Genomic DNA, 19,803 nt, shown 5'->3' with positions numbered 1-19,803 from the left:
CATGCCTTAAGGTGGACAAGATTTGTCCCTTTGCACCTTAAGGCATGAAAATTGCGATATCCTTTTAAGGATAAATCTGTGAGAGGCCAGCTTAAGGTGCAAAGGGACAAATTTTGTCCACCTTAAGATATGAAAATTTTGAGATCCTTTTAAGGATAAACCTATTAGAGGCCAGCTTAAAGTGCAAAGGGATAAATTTTGTCCACCTTAAGGCATGAAAATTTTGATATCCTTTAAGGATAAACCCGTTAGAGGCCAACTTAAGGTGCAAAGGGACAAATTTTGTCCATCTTAAGGCATGAAAATTTTGATATCCTTTTAAAGATAAACCTGTTAGAGGCCAACTTAAGGTGCAAAGGGACAAATTTTTTCCACCTTAAGGCATGAAAATTTTGATATCCTTTTAAGGATAAACCCGTTAGAGGCCAACTTAAGGTGCAAAGGGATAAATTTTGTCCACCTTAAGGCATGAAAAATTTGATATCCTTTTAAGGATAAACACGTAAGAGGCCAGCTTAAAGTGCAAAGGGACAAATCTTGTCCATCTTTAAGGCATGGAAATTTTTTATATCCTTTTAAGGATAAACACGTAAGAGGTCAGATTAAGGTGCAAAGGGACAAATCTTGTCCATCTTAAGGCATGAAACTTTTAAGATCCTTTTAAGGATAAACCCACGAGAGGCCAGCTTAAGGTGCAAAGGGACAAATTTTGTCCACCTTAAGGCATGGAACTTTTGAGATGCTTTTAAGGATAAACCCGCTGGAGGTCAGCTTAACCTGCAAAGGGATAAATTTTGTCCACCTTAAGGCATGAAAATTTTGAGATCCTTTTAAGGATAAACCTGTTAGAGGCCTTGATTTGAAGACTTGAAAATTTTGTCAACTTTCACTCCCAAATTTGGCATTTTGAGTGATTCAACTTCCAAATTTAGGGATTTTAGAGACTTCATCTTATGTAAATGAAACTCATATTTCATTAGAGTTTGCCCCCATTGAGCTACCAATACCTGGAGTGAGTCCAAAATTGAATTAGAATGTTCTTATACTTGGTATCCATATGGTAGATACTGCAGGAACATATTTTTTTTTACACTTATGCAACTGAACTCAGAATAAAATTCCAAGCGCCTATGTAACTCAATGAAGAGGATCAAGTCACAACGTAGTTCTGGTTGAGTGTTTTTTTTAATGTCTTTTTATTATGTCCTAAGTTTTGCCTAAGTCACCTCTTTTGAGGTTTTCAACCTAGCAAACATTTATTTGATGATTTTTTTTAGCCGTTCACAGTTTATACTCTTACGAGCCAGGAGTGGACATGCAGTTTATACTAGTACCTTAAGAAGTGTACATGCAGTTTATACTCGTGCCTTAAGAAGTGTTATCTTCCTTCAAGGATATTACTTCTTCAAGAACTTGGCGTTGATGGGTCCAACCCTCACGTCATCTGCATCGACAAGCTTGTAAGCACCATTTGAATATGCCTCTTGTACGATATATGGTCCATCCCACTTTGAGGTGAATTTGCCCCCAGACTTATGAGAAGTGATAATGGGCCTTCTTACTGCAAGGACTTGATCTCCAACTTGGAAGCACCTCAAGAGAACCCTTTTGTTAAAAGAACGAGATAGCCCTCCTTGATAGCATTCAAGATTTTGTTGAGCCTCCAGCCTCTTCTCATCAAGAGCTTCTAACTTCGTAAGAAGCAACATAGCATTTTCTTCATCAGTGAGCCCTTCTTAAAAACCAGTCTCAAAGAAGGTAGTTGACGCTTAAGTGGCAGGACTGCTACAACTCCAAATGCAAGTGATTATGGAGTTGCTTTCGTCGGTGTACGGTAAGTTGTCCTATACGTCCTTAAAGCTTCTTTCATTCGCTCATGCCAGTCTCGTTTGGATTTGGAGACGACTTTCTTTAACAAGTTGCATAACGTCTTATTGAAGGATTTAGCTAGACTATTGGTGGCAGCATGGTACATAGAAGACTTGCGCTGCTTGAAGCCAAAGAGATCATAAATCTTATTCATCAGTTTGTTATCAAACGGCTTGCCATTGTCAGTTATTATATATTGAGGTATTTCAAAGCGGTAGACGATATTTACTCGGATGAAGTTCGCAATATTTTCTTTCTTTACTTTCTTGAGAGCAACAGCTTCGGCCCATTTTGAGAAGTAATCTGTCGCGGCCAAGATGTATAAGTGTCCACCAGAAGACTTTGGTAGTGGACCGACAACATCCATTCCCCAAGCATTGAATGACCAAGACGCTACAGTTGGATATAGTACATCTGGAGGTTGATGTATGAAACTTGCATAGAATTGGCAAGCTTTGCATCTTATAGCATAGTCCAAGCAATCTTTTACCATCATTGGCCAATAATATCCCATCTTTTTAATATGAAAATGGAGCTTTGGTTCAGACTGATGTGATTCACAAACTCTCGAGTGCGCTTCTTGCAAAGCTTAAATTTCTTCTTTCTCTCCTAAACATCGTAATAGTACTCCTTCAAATGATCTTCTGTACAGTGTGTATTTGTAGTAAAGAAAGTAAGGTGAACAACGACGAATGTCAATCTTTCTCCTTGGATTTTCTAGAATTATCCCATAACATAAGTAATCAATGATAGGTTGTCGCTAATCTTCTTTTACAGCTTTAGACACGACAATGAGGTATTTAACTTTGTTTTCCACATCCTCATCTGATGGTGGTACTACCCATTCTTGGTGGACAATAACTTGGGTCTAATTTGGAAGAGTCTGGGTTGAGGCCAGAGCAGCTAGGGCATCAGCTTGCTTATTTTCTCTCCTTGGCACATGTTAGAAGGTTACTCCTCCAAGCTACCCCATCAAATTTTGTGCATAATCATGATATGGTCGTAGCTCAGGCTTTTTGACTTCATAGCTTCCCAAAAGCTGCTTGATCACCAATTGGGAGTCATCAAAGACTCGTAATTATAATTGTTTCATGTCAACTGCCATCTCAAGTACAAGCATTAAAGCTTGATATTCAGCAACATTATTAGAGCAACGATTTATTAGGGTAAAAGAGTATGTGATGACCTCTTCTTGTGGAGTGACGAACACCACACCGGTACCAGCTCCATCTCGATGTGCAGCACCATCAAAGTACATCTTTCATAGGGGTCTAGCTTCAATAACTATTGCATCTTCATCAGGAAGTTCATCGTTCAGTTCCCAATCATCAGGTATCGATGCTTGTCCCTTTACAGCCTTTTGGGGAACATACACAATCTCAAACTGTTGAAATTGAAGGTACCATCTTGCAAGTTGGTCACTAAGGACTGATTTCGACATTATAAACTTGATGGAATTTGCCCTCGAGATAAGCCGAACAACATGAGCCTGAAAGTAGTGCTTCATCTTTTGAATCGAGAAGGCTAATGCCAAACATAATTTTTCAATTGGAGAATACTTTAGCTCGTTCGGCGTCATCATTCTTATCAAATAGTGAAGAGAGTTTTCCTTGCCTTCACTATTTTTTTGAGCCAGTAGTGCTCCAACTGACCTCTCTTATGTCGTGATGTAGAGTATCAATGGTTTCCCAGGTATGGGTGCCGCAAGAACTGGTGGCTTCATTAAGTATGATTTGATACTCTCAAAGGTATTACTACAAGCTTTGTCCCATTCGAAGGGAGTGTCCTTCTTCATGAGACGACTAAATGGTTGACATTTTTCGGCTAGGTTTGAGATGAACCTCCTTAAATATGCTAGCCTTCCTTGAAGGCTTTTTAACTCATGAATATCTTGAGGCTCGGGCATCTTCAAAATTGTATCAAACTTAGCTTGATCAATTTCAATTCCTTGGTGTCGCACAATGAAGCCAAGAAATTTTCCCGAAGTAACTCCAAAGCCATACTTCAAAGGATTCATCCTAAGTTGATATCTTTGAAGCTACTCGAATACCATTCTTAGGTCTTTTAAGTGGTCGCATTTTTTTTTGACTTCACCACTAGATCATCTACATAGCATTTAACATTTTTATGGAGCAGGCCATCAAAGATGTTCTGCATATCCCTTTGATAAGTGGTGCCAGTGTTCTTCAAACCAAAAGGCATCACCTTATAGTAATAAATACCTTTGGGCGTACGAAATGCAGTGAGTTCTTCATCCTTTAGTGCCATGCGGATTTGATTATAACCGTATCAACCATCCATAAAGGACATTGCCTCATAACCAGTGGTGGAATCAATCATCAACTCTGTTATGGGAATTGGAAAGTCATCCTTAGGGTAGGCATTGTTGAGGTCTCGAAAGTCGACACAAACTCAAATTTGGCCATTCTTCTTTCTTACTAGAACAACACATGAAATCCACGTAGGATATTTGACTTCACGAATAAAGCCAGCTTCAATGAGTTTGTTAACTTTATTTTCAATTAATGGCACCAACTCTGGCCTAAAGCGTCTTTGGGCTTGCTTAACAGGAAGAGCACCATTCTTGACCACCAACTGATGGACTGCTACTTTTGGATCTAAGCCAGACATTTCCTTATATCTCCAGGTGAATACATCCATATATTCTTTGAGCATGTCTATATAGGCGATTTTCTCCTCTACTTCTAGAAACTCACTCAAGTAAGTTGGTTTTGGTTCTTCAGCGGTTCCAAGATTAACTTCCTTCAAGGGATCTATTATGGCCTTTACTCCTTCTTCAAGTTGTGATGGAGCATCTCCAGCATCTTTCTCCTCTTTAGGATCATCGCCATTAATGGATATATGATAACACCAGAAGGCATCTTCTATCTCTTCATCAACCTTTATTTGAGATAAGACATCTTTCTCGTTCTGGGTCGTAACATGATATGAGGAGCCAACACTCTCTTCATCTTCTTCGTGTTGCTTAGTATAAACCACAGTATGCGTCTTTGCTTTTAACACCTCGTTGCATGAAACTACCAGTTCCGTCTGTCGCTTCATTCTTGAAGGAATCAAACTTTAGAAATCCTTCTAGATTTTAAATGAAGAGTGCAGCATCGTGGTTTGATGACTTCTTTGATGTTTGTTGTTTTTCTTCTTATTTAAAGCTTCCAACCTTTCGAACATATAAGTTCTTGCGGTTGATTCTCCAAGTTGATCAAATACGGAGGGTCTTTTGTTAGTGGCAGTGGATTTTTCTTCCACGGTGATGTAATTACTAATTACCCTTCTTATGAAGATGCGAATTGGAGGTGGCTGCGTGTATCCTAGTCCTTCACGTGCTTGCTTGGTGTTATCCTCCGATGCAAGTTTGCCCAACCTTGATGGCTCATTAGGATTGTATCCAGCCTTTACAAATAGCTTGTATGCATTTGGATCAAAACCCTCTTTTGTACGCTTCGTAGGGAGTGCCATATCTGGTGGCAGATTTTGAGCCACAGATTCCCCAAGTGGCCTTGAGGATGGATTTATTGCGTCAATCTTCCCCCCTTTAGCACATTATCTTGGGCATCAGGTGAGTGATCTTCCTCTTTCTTTACCTTTGGCACGTAGCGAAGAACAGGAATTGCCGTTATCTTCGTAGGAGTGACGCTTTCTTTATTTAAATTGAAGAAAGGATTCCCGTTGATGAATTTTTCGATAGTCACCGCGACCTTCTTAGATGCAAGATCGTCACACTAGGTCTTGGTGACATCTTCAATCCTTTTCTCATATACAATATGATTCTTTAAGTAGAATTTTGCATCGGCAAAATGTGACTCAGCTTCAGTGAATGGCTTGTCATCGGTGACTATCGTTCTTTCCACTCCATTTTTGAGATACTTCAAGCATTGATAGTAAGAGGACGAGATAATTTTGTTCCCGTGGACCCAAGGCCTACCAAGCAATATATTGTATAAAGTTTTGGCATCGATCACATGCATCAATGAGTTTGATTGAAAATCATCTATACTAATCCCCAACTTGATACATCCTATGGCCCTTTGGCCCCCTTGGTTGAAGCCTTGGATCATTATACGACTTTCTTCCAGTTCGCTAGTAGCAATGCCAAGCTTTTTCATCATACGGATAGGTAGGATATTGACTCCAGATCCTTCATCTATCAAGATTCTATTAATCTTCTTTCCTAGAATTTTGCCCACCATGTATAAGGGATGGTTATTTGGGGTCTCACCAAGTAGAAGATCGTTATTTGTGAATGTGATTTTTGTATCACACACATGTGCCTCTTCGCCAAGAGTTTCAGCCAACCTTTCGGAAGATGAAGGAACTTCTATGGGTAGATTTTCACCCTTTGCCCCTTCTTTGGCGATATTAAAACAATACACCTCAAGGTTGACTTGGGCAGTCTTTACACGAAACCAACTCGGCAAGAATTTCTCTAAAGTCACCAGACGCTGAAGTTCTTAGGGGTGAAACTCCGTCACTCTCATCTATTTTGGGAGTTCAACCAACTTCTATTTTCTTAGTTTATTCACCACTCTCCTTCCAATTAGCTGCTCATATGTCTCTTTTCGCAGACTCATCTTCTTGCATCTGCATCTAATCACTAGAGTCCAACCTTCATCATCGTCTTCGTCAAACGAAGACTTGTCAGGCTCTAATATCTCCTCATTATAATCTTTGACACAAATTTTAACCGGGTCAAGAGAGCCAAAGGTGATAGAGATTTGATGAGAACTGACTGTCTTATCATTGAAGAAGATTTTTTTCTCTTTCGCCAGTTGCATAATTTATCTTTAAAGACAAAGCATTTCTCTAGAGGGTGACTTATGAGCCTGTGATTTGCAATAATTAGGGTCATTGGTCCTTCCGACTTTGTTGGGATGCTTTATCTCTGGGAGTTCAATGAACTTATGCTGAAGGAGTTCATCGAAAATCTCAGAAACATTAGAATCAAGGAAGGGATATTCCTTTTCTTGCATCTCCTTTAACGTTTTCTGATTTGGACGTGCTCCAGAAGTCGTCTTTACACTTTGCTTCTTTCTCACCTTTGTGTTGACTTTTACAGAAGAGACATCAATATTCATGGATTCTTTGTTATCATTTTTGGGGATAAACTTACCCCATCTCTTGGGTTCTTGCTTATCCTTTCCCCTTCGAGAGTCATGGATAGGTGCTCCTTCCTTTCCAGCAGAAGACATGCTCAACTCCATGTTGTGAGCACGAGTAGCTAACTCTTCAAAGGATTTTGGCTTAATTCCTTGCAAGATGTAGAGAAGCCCCTAGTGCATTCCTTGGATGCACATCTCTATCGCAGAAGCTTCGCTGAGCCTATCTTTACAATTTAGGCTAGCATGTCTCCATCGATTGATGAAGTTAATGACTGGTTCGTCCTTTCTTTGCTGAGTATTTGCTATTTCTACCATGCTCACTGTACACCTTGTGCTATAAAAGCGATTCAGGAACTCATGTTCCAATTGCTCCCAACTATCGATGGAGTTAGGCTCGAGATTCGTATACCAATCAAAGGCGTTTCCCTTTAGGGAACGAACAAACTGTTTGACAAGATAGTCACTGTAATTTCCAGCATTACTACATGTCTCGACAATGTGTGCGGCATGTTGTTTTGGGTTACTTTTGCCCTTAAATTATTGAAATTTAGGGGGTTGATAGCCAGCAGGCATTTTGAGGCTATCTATTCTTCCAGTGTAAGGCTTGGCATATGCAAGGAAAGACTTGGTGACAACATCATACTTTTCTTTGAGGGTCCCTTCAATAAATTCCCTCAATTGCCCAATTGGGATTATTCCCTCAGCAGAAACTTGCACCTCTTTAGTCGATGGTGTTTGTTTCACAAGATTTTCTATCTCATAAATCTCTGGGGCTTTTTCTGGCGCATGACTAGATTCTCCGTCTATCAAGTCTTCCACCCTATCCACTATCTTATCAATCCTAGCCTCTTAATTCTGAACATAGTTGGTCAGGCCTTCAATTGTCTTTGTCAGATTCGCAAGCTGCTCTTCCACAGATGAGGCATCAGTTACCATTGCTTGCATGATCACCAGAGATGTTGGAGAGTAACACGGTTATCACATAAGTTGATCTTTGAAGTACTTAGCTTATGTGGTGTAAGTGGAGATGACATATTTGTTGAACGACCATCGCTCTTGGCTCCAGAGTATTTGGAACCAGAATGCTCAAGTGGAGCTAGAATCTTTTTCAGCGATTCGGCTACACTGCTTCCTCCTTCTAAAGCACTTTCATTGGACTTCATTCCTTTCGGGGTTGAAGATCCAAAAATTAGAGTTGGTGCGGACGACACTGGATATGTTTGTTATCCTAGCAAGCCTGCCTTGCTCCTTGTGACAGCTCCTAAGGTTCCGAAAGTAACACCAAGGATGCTTTCTACTTTAACAGAGAACTTTGAATTAGCAGCCTTGGAAGCAGTTGATTGAGAATTAACCTTCTTGAAAGTCATTTCATTGTTCTTAAACTTTAAAGTATGAAAAGTTGAGATGAGAGGTAGAGATTGTCCCACTGGGTGTGCGAGAATTTGTTGGACAATAAAATTTCAAGGCCGAAAAATAAATAATTCGAAACAAGAAAATATTGCAACAATCGATTTTATTGATTTCAATAGGTGAGTGTTACAATCTCTATGAATCCTTTGATTCGCCTTTTCAAATATAAATTCAAGGGCTTGAAGCGTAATCTTGAATTTGAACTTGATTTGTTGGACTTGAGAGACTTGATCTTGACTTGTGCTTGAATTCAAGGGCTTTTGAGCTTCTTCTTGAATATTGCGGTCTTGATCTTGAATCTTGATGAACTTGATTTGAATGCCTGAGCTTTTTAGAGAAATTATGGTGTTTGATCCACGAGCTTTCTCTTGCTACTTGTTAGAATTCTGGGGGGTCTCTCTTCTGAATTATGAGACCCCTATTTATAGTTGTAGGAAAGGAAGAGTCATAATGAATATGGACTTCCTTTGATCAATCAAATTTAAGTGATGTGGCGCCTTTTATGAGCTTTTATTTCATGGGTCTGCTGCATCAGTTTGACATGTAGCACGGTCCTATTGGGCTGCTTCACTTGACTTAGCATGTCACGTTATTTGACACGTGACGCTTATTTGGGCCTCTAGGATATGACAATATTCTTGGGCTTAGCAAAGTGGGCTCATTATTTATAGCCCAAATTAATGGGCTAGCCCAATAAAAATTGGGTTTTAATTAAACCCATATATGTTTGGACTTAAATAATTAATCTAATTATATTAATCCACAATATTTATTTAGGACTAATATTATCTGAATTTTGTACGGATTTAAATTTAATAAAATTGCATCGCCCACAGTATTAATTAATATCGGAATAACTTATCCCACCATTTACACCATAGTGATGGGATAAGTTATCCCATATGGATGGTGGGATAAGTTATTCCGGATAATTCCGAGATAACTAATCCCAAAATTAATTATTCTGGGATAACGATTTTCCAACCAAATGACCCTTATTAAATTTACTTATGTCATGCTGAATCTCTCGAGTACTTTTCAATTATGATTTTTTTTTGAGATAATGATAATTCTTTTTTCTGGGTCCGTAAGTTTGTGTGCCCAAAATTTTCTTTTTGGACATGAAATTTTAAATTTGGAGTGTGTTTTAATGAAGAAAAATTTAAATAGAAAGAAAAAGAGTTGTGGTTTCAGTTAGGGAGTGATGAAAGTTAAAGGAAAACATTTAAAATGGGGGTATTTTTACTGTTTAATGCTTATGTGGCATTACTTTTAAGTAGTTTATGCGCCTACAAAAATTCGAAATCACTTGCTATGTCGTGTGACAGTGGCATCTTAGAAGTGTTTTTAAATTTATATTGTCAGATTTAGAGATATTTTTAATAATAGGTGTAGTTTGAAGACTAAAGTAATAATTCACGATAAGTTAATATTAGGATGTTTTTGACAGTTTTCTCTACTTAAAATAGATTTTTTTTTGCTTCATCTCAAAATGAGGAGACTTATTAATATACTTTCTTTGATTCATTTTATTATATTTTTAAAGGTTTTTAACATCATATACTTAAGAAAGACATTTTAATAGCTTTAATGATCGACAAATTATTTATAATTTAATTTAATAATTCGCAATAAGGGTGAGTTTCAAAAATGGTTTGATAATTCTTGGGAGGGAAAAGGTTTGAGTTGTTAGGCCTATCTATCTCGATGGGACCCCATAAAAGAACGAGAGTTGTTGAGAGGCTTCATATTACCCCGAGTACAAGACGAAGAACGTTATATAAAATAACAATTAATTATTTGATACAAATTCAATTTCTCAAAATGAGTAGTATTTAGGATCAAAAGAATATATTCTAACAACTCAAACGTGCAATTTGATCCTCAGGTCACATGCATTGGTTCCTATGTATTAATGTGGTGGATAAATTCCACATAAAAATCATCTGGATACATATTTATGATTAATTAATTGGATTACAAGTCCAAAAAGTTTACTAGGTTTACCCTAAATTATGTCAGCTAATTCACTAACAAAAAATAAATGTATACAAAGAAAGTAAACGATTCACGAAATGGATTAAATTAAATATATATATATATAGCTTGTCCAGTAGCCAAGACGAGTTATCAAGGAATGGTTGGCACATGCAGGTGAATTTAGTGGTCGGGGTGTTCATCCAAATCTCTTTAATAAAACTTTTGTTGTATATATAAGATAATACATTTTTTATATATTTAAATAAATTTTGAATCCTTTGAACATAAGATAAGAGGTTGATTCGATGATTTAGGGGTTCAAAATTTACTTTAAGGTTTTAAATTCAGATCCTATGCATTGAATCTTTATTTTGACTTTGCAGGTCAAAGCTAAGAGAGGCGGGCTGTCCAGCAATCCACCATTGCTTTAGGGAACAGAATTAGGTCGCGGACAAGCTCACCAAACATGGGGCGGCCTCAAACTACCTTGAAGAAACCTATCTTTTGCTAATTCCACCTATATATGTTCATCAAGACTTGGGAGCAGACATGAGAGAGGAACTTATTTTGAAAGATCTGTAAATTCAAAGCTCAATCCTTAGCTGAGCAAGTCAGTTACTCTTTTGTAATTAATCCGGGCTGAACCATGTGTCCTTGTGCTACTATTTCTTTGCGTTTCTATATTAGTATGTACCCTTACCACCAAAAAAAAAAAAAAAAAAATTATTTTGGACTTTCCTAATGAAAATCCTAAATTCGTTATCGATGATTGAGATCTCTCCATACTTAATCAAAGATCTCGAGTTTAAATTCTGAAAATAAAAAAATTAAAATTCAAAATTAGTTAGATTCTAATACAAATATCGAGCACCGAGGCGTGAAAAAAAAAAAAGCTTATCCAGTGGGGATCTTCACTTACTCTTTTCGTTATTAAAAGCTACTACATGGACATGTGGCTGTTTGGAGAAGCAAAGTATTTAATGTTATATTTAAGTGACCTTTAGCCTTATTAAAACAATTATGCTGTACTTATTCTCTTGGCAGTGAATATTTTTAACGAGAAAATGGGCAAAACAGATTCCCAAAATCTTTGGCAACTTTTTTATACTCATTTTATTTGATGTGCCAAGAAAATCTTTAGATGCAACAAACATGTTCTTTCACAATTATTAGTTCCTTTATCTATTTTTATACTTTTTAATTTGAGATTGCATAAATTGATAAATGTTAAATGCCAAGTGAAAGCATAGCTAAACTTAAAATTTGTCAAAATTTGTTAGGATAACATAACAGGAATAGTAGATAGAGGTGGATTGAAGATTTTTATTCGATGAATCCAACCTTTAAGATTTTAATTAGCACTAATTAAATTTGATACACATTTAAAATAGTGGTTTCAAATTCAACTTTTGTGAGTTTTCACCCAAATAAATAAATAATAATAATAATAATTATTATTATTATTATTATGATTATTATTATTATTATTATTATTATTTTCATCGAATATATTGGCTTTAGGTGAAGACGATTCCTATATTCGCTAATGAAAATAGGTGAATTTATTCTAATAAGTACCACTTTTGATTCATAATGCAACTTTTAATGTTTTTACATGCATTTTAAGATTGACCTTTAATCATGAATGCAAAAATATTTGTTTAAATTATTATTTATTTCTCTTGTAAACTTCTCACTTAATGAACAAGATTTAATTATTTTTTTTCAGACAGTAAAAGTCATACATGCTTCTTTCTTTAATGGTTTTTTTTTTTCAGACAGGAAAAGTCATACATGCTTCTTTCTTCTTTTCTTTTTGTGAAATATTATTTTGGTATAAATTTTATTTGCTAAAATGACTAATATTCGGAATAGAAAGGACTAAGGAATAATAGTCAATATATGAGTATTAAAGTTGTAAAATGGGTATTCAAGTTATGATTTCTTTTTCAAATATCAATTCCAAAGGTCATATGCTTGCAAAATTGAAGTTGATGTAGAAGCACGATTTCTGCCATGTCACCTAGACACTAGTTCGTTCAACATTCTTTACCTACCATATATAGAATCGAAAAGGATAAAAAATACCTTTGAACTTTTAGAAATGGCTCTAAAATACCTTTCATTTGTCTTTGGACTCTAAAATGCGCTTTCATCCACCTATATGGCTCACAAATACCCTTCCAATTAATAGACATCTGATTAGGCTTTGACTTTAACACATGACAGCTCATCATTGGTTTGAAATTTAATTAAGTAAAATCCAATTATTTTCAAAACCCAATCTAATTTTCACCTAAGTATCCACCCAATCTAATTTTCAGCAACCCGACCCAAACATAACAAGTAAAGGAGAGAAATTATTCACATCAACAGTTCATCTTCTTAAAAATGAATCGCGATTTAAAGATTTTGAGAGCAAAAACCTAATTTCACAACCAAACTACTTAACGTGATCTTGATAACACGAGTTTTAATGAAAGTTGCAGTGAAGAAGTCCAAACTCAACTCCGATTTACCTTCTACGCTCATCAATCTATAGTATTCAAGTAAGTTATGTAGTATTCATGTAATGTTAGGGTTTAGTGTATTTTGAAATCCTACCCGATCTAATGAATATGAACATATTTTATAAGTTTTTGTTATTTTTTATGTTTGTTTATACAACTAATTAGTTTTGGATTTCATTGTACTATCAAGTTAAGGTTTTTATAATTTTGGTGAAGGTGAAATTCTACGATTTTCTCTTTATTGTTATACTTTTTATATTCTGATTTTAAGACTTTTTATGAAGTCGTCGTGTCTCGATTAAGCTAAACATGGAATTGAGATGTTAGGTTTTTATGATTTGATATCCATTTGTTGTATTATTTTAAAGGTTTTTTATTTATTTCAGATTCTTGTGCAACCGTTGTCTCAATTTTGTGCATTTGAAAGAAATGTTATGAATTTTCTATTTTCTGTAAATGAGGGCGCTTCAACTATTTGCTGCAGATGAGGGTGAAGCTAGTTTTGTAGCTCCAAACATCTTTCTTGTTAATCAACCTAGTTTGAATGAAGAGGAGGTAGGAATAGAAACTGATGCTGAATCAGAGGAAGAGGATAATAATGAGCCCGTTCTTATTGATTATGATAGTGAAGAGTTGGAATTTTTTAGAAAGGAAAAGCATAGAGAAGTCAATGACCAACTGGACATGTTCTTAGAGTTGGAAAAAGGTATGTGCTTTAAAAATCTTAAAGAAGCTAAGAGAGTTGTGAGTTTCTACTCTATTGCTAATAAGAAAGGCCTTCAAGTTGATAAAAGTGACACTACCAGATTGAGATATGTGTGTGATGTTGGATATCCCTTTGAGTGTTTGATATCTGAAGATAAGAAAAACCAAGGATTCAAAATTAAGACTTTGAATACAAATCACACTTGTTTGTCAGCTTTTCAGAATAGAAGAGCTACCCAAGATGTTTTAGCACACTACTTTAAGAAGAAGATTTAGAATAGTCCAAAGTACAAGGTGACAGACATGAGAAAACATTTGAATGATATGTTTAAACTGAATGTTACCTATTCTATAATGAAAAGGGTTAAGAGACTTATATTAGAGAAATTGGAGGGTAGCTACATTGATGAATTTAATAAGTTGGAGGCTTATGCTCAAGAATTAAGGGAGAGCAATCCTGATACATATGTGATCATAAATATATCTAAAGAGGCTTTGAATTGGGGAAAAAGAAGGTTCTTAAGAATGTATGTGTGCTTTCAAGCTTTGAAAAATGGTTGGAAAGCAGGTTTAAGGCCTTTTATAGGATTAGATGGAACATTTTTAAAAGAAAAATTTAAGGAAATTTTATTAGTTGCACTCGGTCAAGATTCAATGAAACACTTCTGTCCCCTTGCTTGGGCAGTGGTGGACAAAGAGACAAGTAGAACCTGGAAATGATTTGCTGAATTGCTCCAAAGTTCATTAGATTTAGCCGATGATGAAGGATGGACATTTATGTCTGATATGCAGAAGGTAATTGCTTGACACTTTTATTTATGCTTTTCTGTCGAATTTTTATGCAACTAGTACATTAATTATTTTTATGTTTATTGTTATAGGGGTTGTTGAATGCTATTAGTAAAGTCTATCCCAAAGCACATCATAGATGGTGAGTAAGATACATAGAAGCAAACTGGAGCAAGATTTGGAGAAGTGTACAAATGAAGAAACTACTGTGGTGGTCTGCTTGGAGCACGTATGAAGAAGAATTTCATGGTTAATTAAAGGACATGGGAGCTTTGTCTGAACAAGCTGTCAAGGATTTAGTATGGTATCCTGCACAACATTGGTGTAGGGCTTATTTTGACACAGTCTGCAAGAATTCTGCATGTGAAAATAACTTTATAGAATCATTTAACAAATAGATTCTAAATGCAAGAGGAAAACCTATAATCAAGATGTTGGAAGAAATTAGAACCAAGGTAATCCACTCTTTATTTTTCATTATTTGAATTTCTGAGTTTTTCACTTTTTTTTCAGAATATTTTTTCACTATTTTTAATTTAGCAAGACTTTATCAATTAAGTTTGTTGTCTTACTATTTTTCAGTTAAGCTTATTGTCTCACTATTTGTATAAATAGGTCATGGTAAGGCTGAAAGAACTTGAAGAGGAAGGGAGAAATTGAAAAAAAAAGTTCAGTCCATATACCATGGAGTTGTATAGTGATTACAGTATGATTGCACATTGTTGTGAAGTAAAATCTAATGGAGACCAAGGGTATGAGGTGGTTGAGGGCGAAGATACGCATGTGGTGCATCTTAATAGGAAGAAGTGCACATGTAGGACATGAAACTTGACAGACATACCATGTCCTCATGCCATTAAAGCTTATATTCATGACAAACAAGAACCAGAAGATCATGTGAATTGATGGTATTCAAAAGAAGCTTACATGTTAGTGTACATGCATAAGATACAACCTGTTAGAGGTTCTAAATTCTGAAAAGTTGATCCTGATCATGCTATGGAGCCACCTGAAATACAAAAAATGATTGGTAGATCAAAGGTTAAGAGAACAAGGGAAAAGGCCGAATCTAGAAAGAGGGAGGGGGTATGGTCAGCTTCAAGAAAAGGACTGAAAATGACATGTGGTCATTATGGTGCACTCGGCCATAATCAAAGGAAATGTCCTTTGGTAAGTAGTTTTTCTGTACTTGGTTAATATTAGCGTTACTTAATCAATTATTTAACTACTTTGTCAATTTTTATAGCTTAACAAATCAAAAGAACCAGTTCAAGATGTACGAGTGTTAGCACCCCAAGATAGCCAAGAATCTGGTGTCTTCATGCCTACTCCTGGATGTGTTGCTTCTTCAAGTCAACAGACCAAATCTGTCGGACCTGAGCTACATGTTGCGTCTTTAAGTATTGCAGTTGTTGATACAGATGGAGATGAATCTGAAGAGGATGAGCAGCCAACTATGCAACCTAAGAGAATCTCCAAATCTAAGACTAAGGCTAAAGCTAAAAAGGTTCCGCATTGACCAACTGGTACTAGGAAGATTGGCTTCAAGGGAGATGAAAATGGTGCGAGTATACCTAAAAATTTGTCGTATTCACCAAAAAAGTTGTCTTACAAAGGCAACGCAGTCATGACTTCAAATCAGTTGAATGTTAAAAAAGAAAAAAAATAGGAAAACTGAAGATAATGAGGGGTGGAAAAAATAGGGGAGAAGTTATTTTGAGTTCAAGGAAGAAAATATGAATCAACTATACTTCATATTTTGTTACCTTTTTGTTGCTAATTAGACTTTTTAGTAGTTGTATTAAGAAACAAGTTGTTTAAGATGGGATGCTATTTCACTGCAGACTTATATGTAAATGCAGTTGATATGTGGATGTTGTTTCTCATATATTGCTGAAAGTTGTCTTTTTTCTATCATTCTCAAAGTTGACTGGTATCCTGTTGCTAAACATCAACAACATACCCAGTGAAATCCACAAATGAGATCTGCAGGGAGTTCTTTTTCCTATATCCTTGTTCGTGGGTTGTAAAAATTGTACGTGAAGAAATTAGAAAGCTTGTTCTTTAGTCCATGTCGTTACCTCTGTTTTTCTTCCTGCATGTGATATGAGTTTTTTTTTCGTTTTGTTGTATAATGTGTCTCTAATTATTTAGTTCTTCATTTTCTTAAGGTGATTTTTGGTGCACTTGTGCTAGGTGGTAACCTCAGCTGTCTTAGCCAATTTTTTTGCTGTAAAATGAGAGTATGTTTATATAATTATTTTCCAGTGATGCCATGGTCTGTTAAATCAAAATTCAGGTTCTATGTGATGGCTGGGCTTTAATTACTCCCTCAATCCTAATAAGTGAGAAGTCATTTAGATAGCATGGAGTTTAAAATATTGTGTTGATCATATATTTTTTTCCAGTTAAACTGAATTATAAACTGAATCATATTTAACTAATTATAGCATTTTACACGATAACTTATTGAAATCTAGAGTTAGTTCCCACAAAAATAATTGAAGAAGAAAAACTGTAATCAAAGGAGACTAAATGAACTCAACACCTTCTAAGAAGGGCCCGAGTCATTTTACATCAGGAATTATAGAACGACCAATAGGAAAAATTATCGAGTTTCTCTAGTATGCTCTTCCATTTGGTATGTTGCTGCCCCACAATATGTAATTGCAAAATGATTTTTTTGAATCTAACAGTGCATCCTTAGCCACCTGGGTAGATTTGTGACTATTTCTTTCAATCCAAACATGGTATACCATAGTAGCAAAAATGAATCCCAGGATCACAGTCGTAGCTCTTGCGCTTCTTAGGGAAGATAGCCGTTGTACCTCAGAGTCCCAGTTAGTAATCTGTCTATTTATGCCCATACAAGTAAGTAGTGTCTACCACAAATACCTATAATAGGAACAGTTGAAGAACAAGTGTGAACTACATTGCAAACTCAAACTAGATCAATTTTTTATTTCTTTAAACATACAATAAGATGTAGAAATATTAGCCAAAAAAGATAAACAGAAGCAGTCAATAAATTATTTCATGGTGCCTCAAGAATTCCATCATTGTTCAAACAGTAAACAAAGTGCCAATTACCTACTAATTCTAAATTTCTTCTACTCGATCAGATTCTAAACAAAGTGCCATACAGTAAACATTGAATTAGCATCTTATCATATATTATTTTAACAATAATGATTTCCACTTATTGACTAGAGTCATATTAACATTATGTTCAAGTGACGAGTACTCACTATAGATAATAACTCAGTTATTAGTAAACGCTATCGATATCATCAATTAATCACTAAAATTAAAAAGAACTAGAACTAAATCAAACGAGAAACTAAAACTAGCACTGCGTACATCAATTTAAAGAATCGTTTGGTGATCAATGAAGTGAACCAAGGTTCAACTCTGAACAAAGAGCAAAAATATCAATTTAAAGTACATCAATTTTTGGGGTTCAACTACAGATTTTTCAGTACCAAGAATGTTTTTAGGAGATAAAAGAAGAGTTACATTTAGGGTCCTCAACTGAATCATTGCATTTTCATCAGCTTTAACACATTTTGATTCATCGGAATTCAAATTGATTGAGTTCTGTGATGAATCTGCCCTAACATTCATAAGGGATACATTTATTGAGACATTTTGAACCATATCTACTGACCAATTTTGATTTACAGTCGTTGGAGCGCCGCCGCTGTGAAATTAGAGTTTTGAAACCCTAATTTCAAAATTGGACACATTCTGTGAGGAAATCGAAGGGGCTTTTATGAAATTTATATTCCTAACCTCATTTGGATTCGATTGGCGTTGAAATTATTGGATTTAGAGCTCCGCCTCCGAAAATCGCCGGCGGCGGCGAAATTTTTGATCTCGTATTTTTTTGGATCTTCTTGCTGGGATTTGGTTGCCTGAAAGAGGCCCCCCGTTTGGTGTTGAGTTTTCCCCGTTTGACGATGAGCTGTGGTGGCGCTGCCACCGCCGAAAATCGCAAACGGTGGCGCTGCGTTCAAATGCAAATTCTCGGCGTTTGAGGCAGTATTTTTTGAAGATTTTTGTTGGGTTAGGTTCGCGGAGGCTTGACGCACGTTTTGGCACTGGTACGCCACTATCAAGGTCGCCGGAATACAAACTCGACCTGTTCTCTATGATATTTGCACAAACCCTAAAATTGAATTGATTTTTTTAGAAGATAATATCTAGTTTTCCTTTAGTTTTTATGTTTGGGTCGGGTCATTGGGTTGGGCAGATGGATGGGTAGTTTAAGTTGGAATTAAGTTGAGTTTTAAAAATAATTAGATTTTACTTAATTAAATTTCAAACCAATCACGAGCTACTATGGGTTAAATTAAAGCCAAATTAGATGTCTGTTAATTGGAAGGGTATTTGTGAGCCATATAGGTGGATGGAAGGGTATTTTAGAGCCCAAAGATAGATGGAGGGTATTTTAGAGCCATTTTTAGTAGTTGAAGGGTATTTCTGACCCTTTTCCGTATATAGAAATTGATACTCCCGTGACTTATATTATTTGTCAATATTATTTAAAATATTTATATAAATTTAATAATAATTATTTTTTGCTATTTTATCTTTAATATTAATTATTCTTAAATTGAACAATATTAATCATACAACATAAAACTTATAAAACTAAAGAGTTCAAATAGTAATTATTAATTGGTGTTTTAATTGTTTATATATATATATATATATACACACTAGTAGTATTAGCTTAGCCATGTTAGACATTTAGTCGAGACAAATAAATAGTGTATAAATTTATTAAAGAGAGGCAAGAGTAATTAGTAAAAGATACTTCTTGTTTATAATCTCTTAAAGGACGTGTTTAAAAAAAATACTAATGACAACTAATATGAAATGAAGTCACTACATGTCTGATGAAAATTTCTCGAAATCCTTGAAAAAAAAATGAAAAAAAAGAGATGAAGGAATACAAATCTTAGCAAATTTTGTATGAAATCAATTATACGTGTTTTTTCAAGAGTTAATAACTTAAATGGTCACTCAACTTTGGACTTTTATCCCAAAAAGTCACTCAACTTTAAGTTTTACTATGAAAGTCATCCAATCTATTTTATTATTTTTTAAACAAAATTTTGCTTACAGAATTCTAACAAATACAAAATATCCACTTAATGACCCTTTTACCCTTTCATTCATTCCTCTAAATTATTTTTACCAATTCTTTTTCATATTTTGCTTCTCCTTCTATTGTTGTTTCAACCATTTTTGTTCCATATACAACATTATCCAAAGTATTGACTTATGAATTTGTCGCTTTATTCATTACTTGATAAAAAATAATCTATAAATTACTTTTCAAATGTCACTGAATAAGCAACATCCTTTTAACAAAGAATGCGACTTATAAAATAACACGTGCAACTAATGAGTAGAGG

The sequence above is a fragment of the Capsicum annuum genome, chromosome 12 (genome assembly GCF_002878395.1).
Source record: "Capsicum annuum cultivar UCD-10X-F1 chromosome 12, UCD10Xv1.1, whole genome shotgun sequence".
Lineage (NCBI taxonomy): Eukaryota > Viridiplantae > Streptophyta > Magnoliopsida > Solanales > Solanaceae > Capsicum > Capsicum annuum.
The sequence above is the reverse complement of the archived record's forward strand: the minus strand, read 5'-3'. Positions refer to the sequence as shown.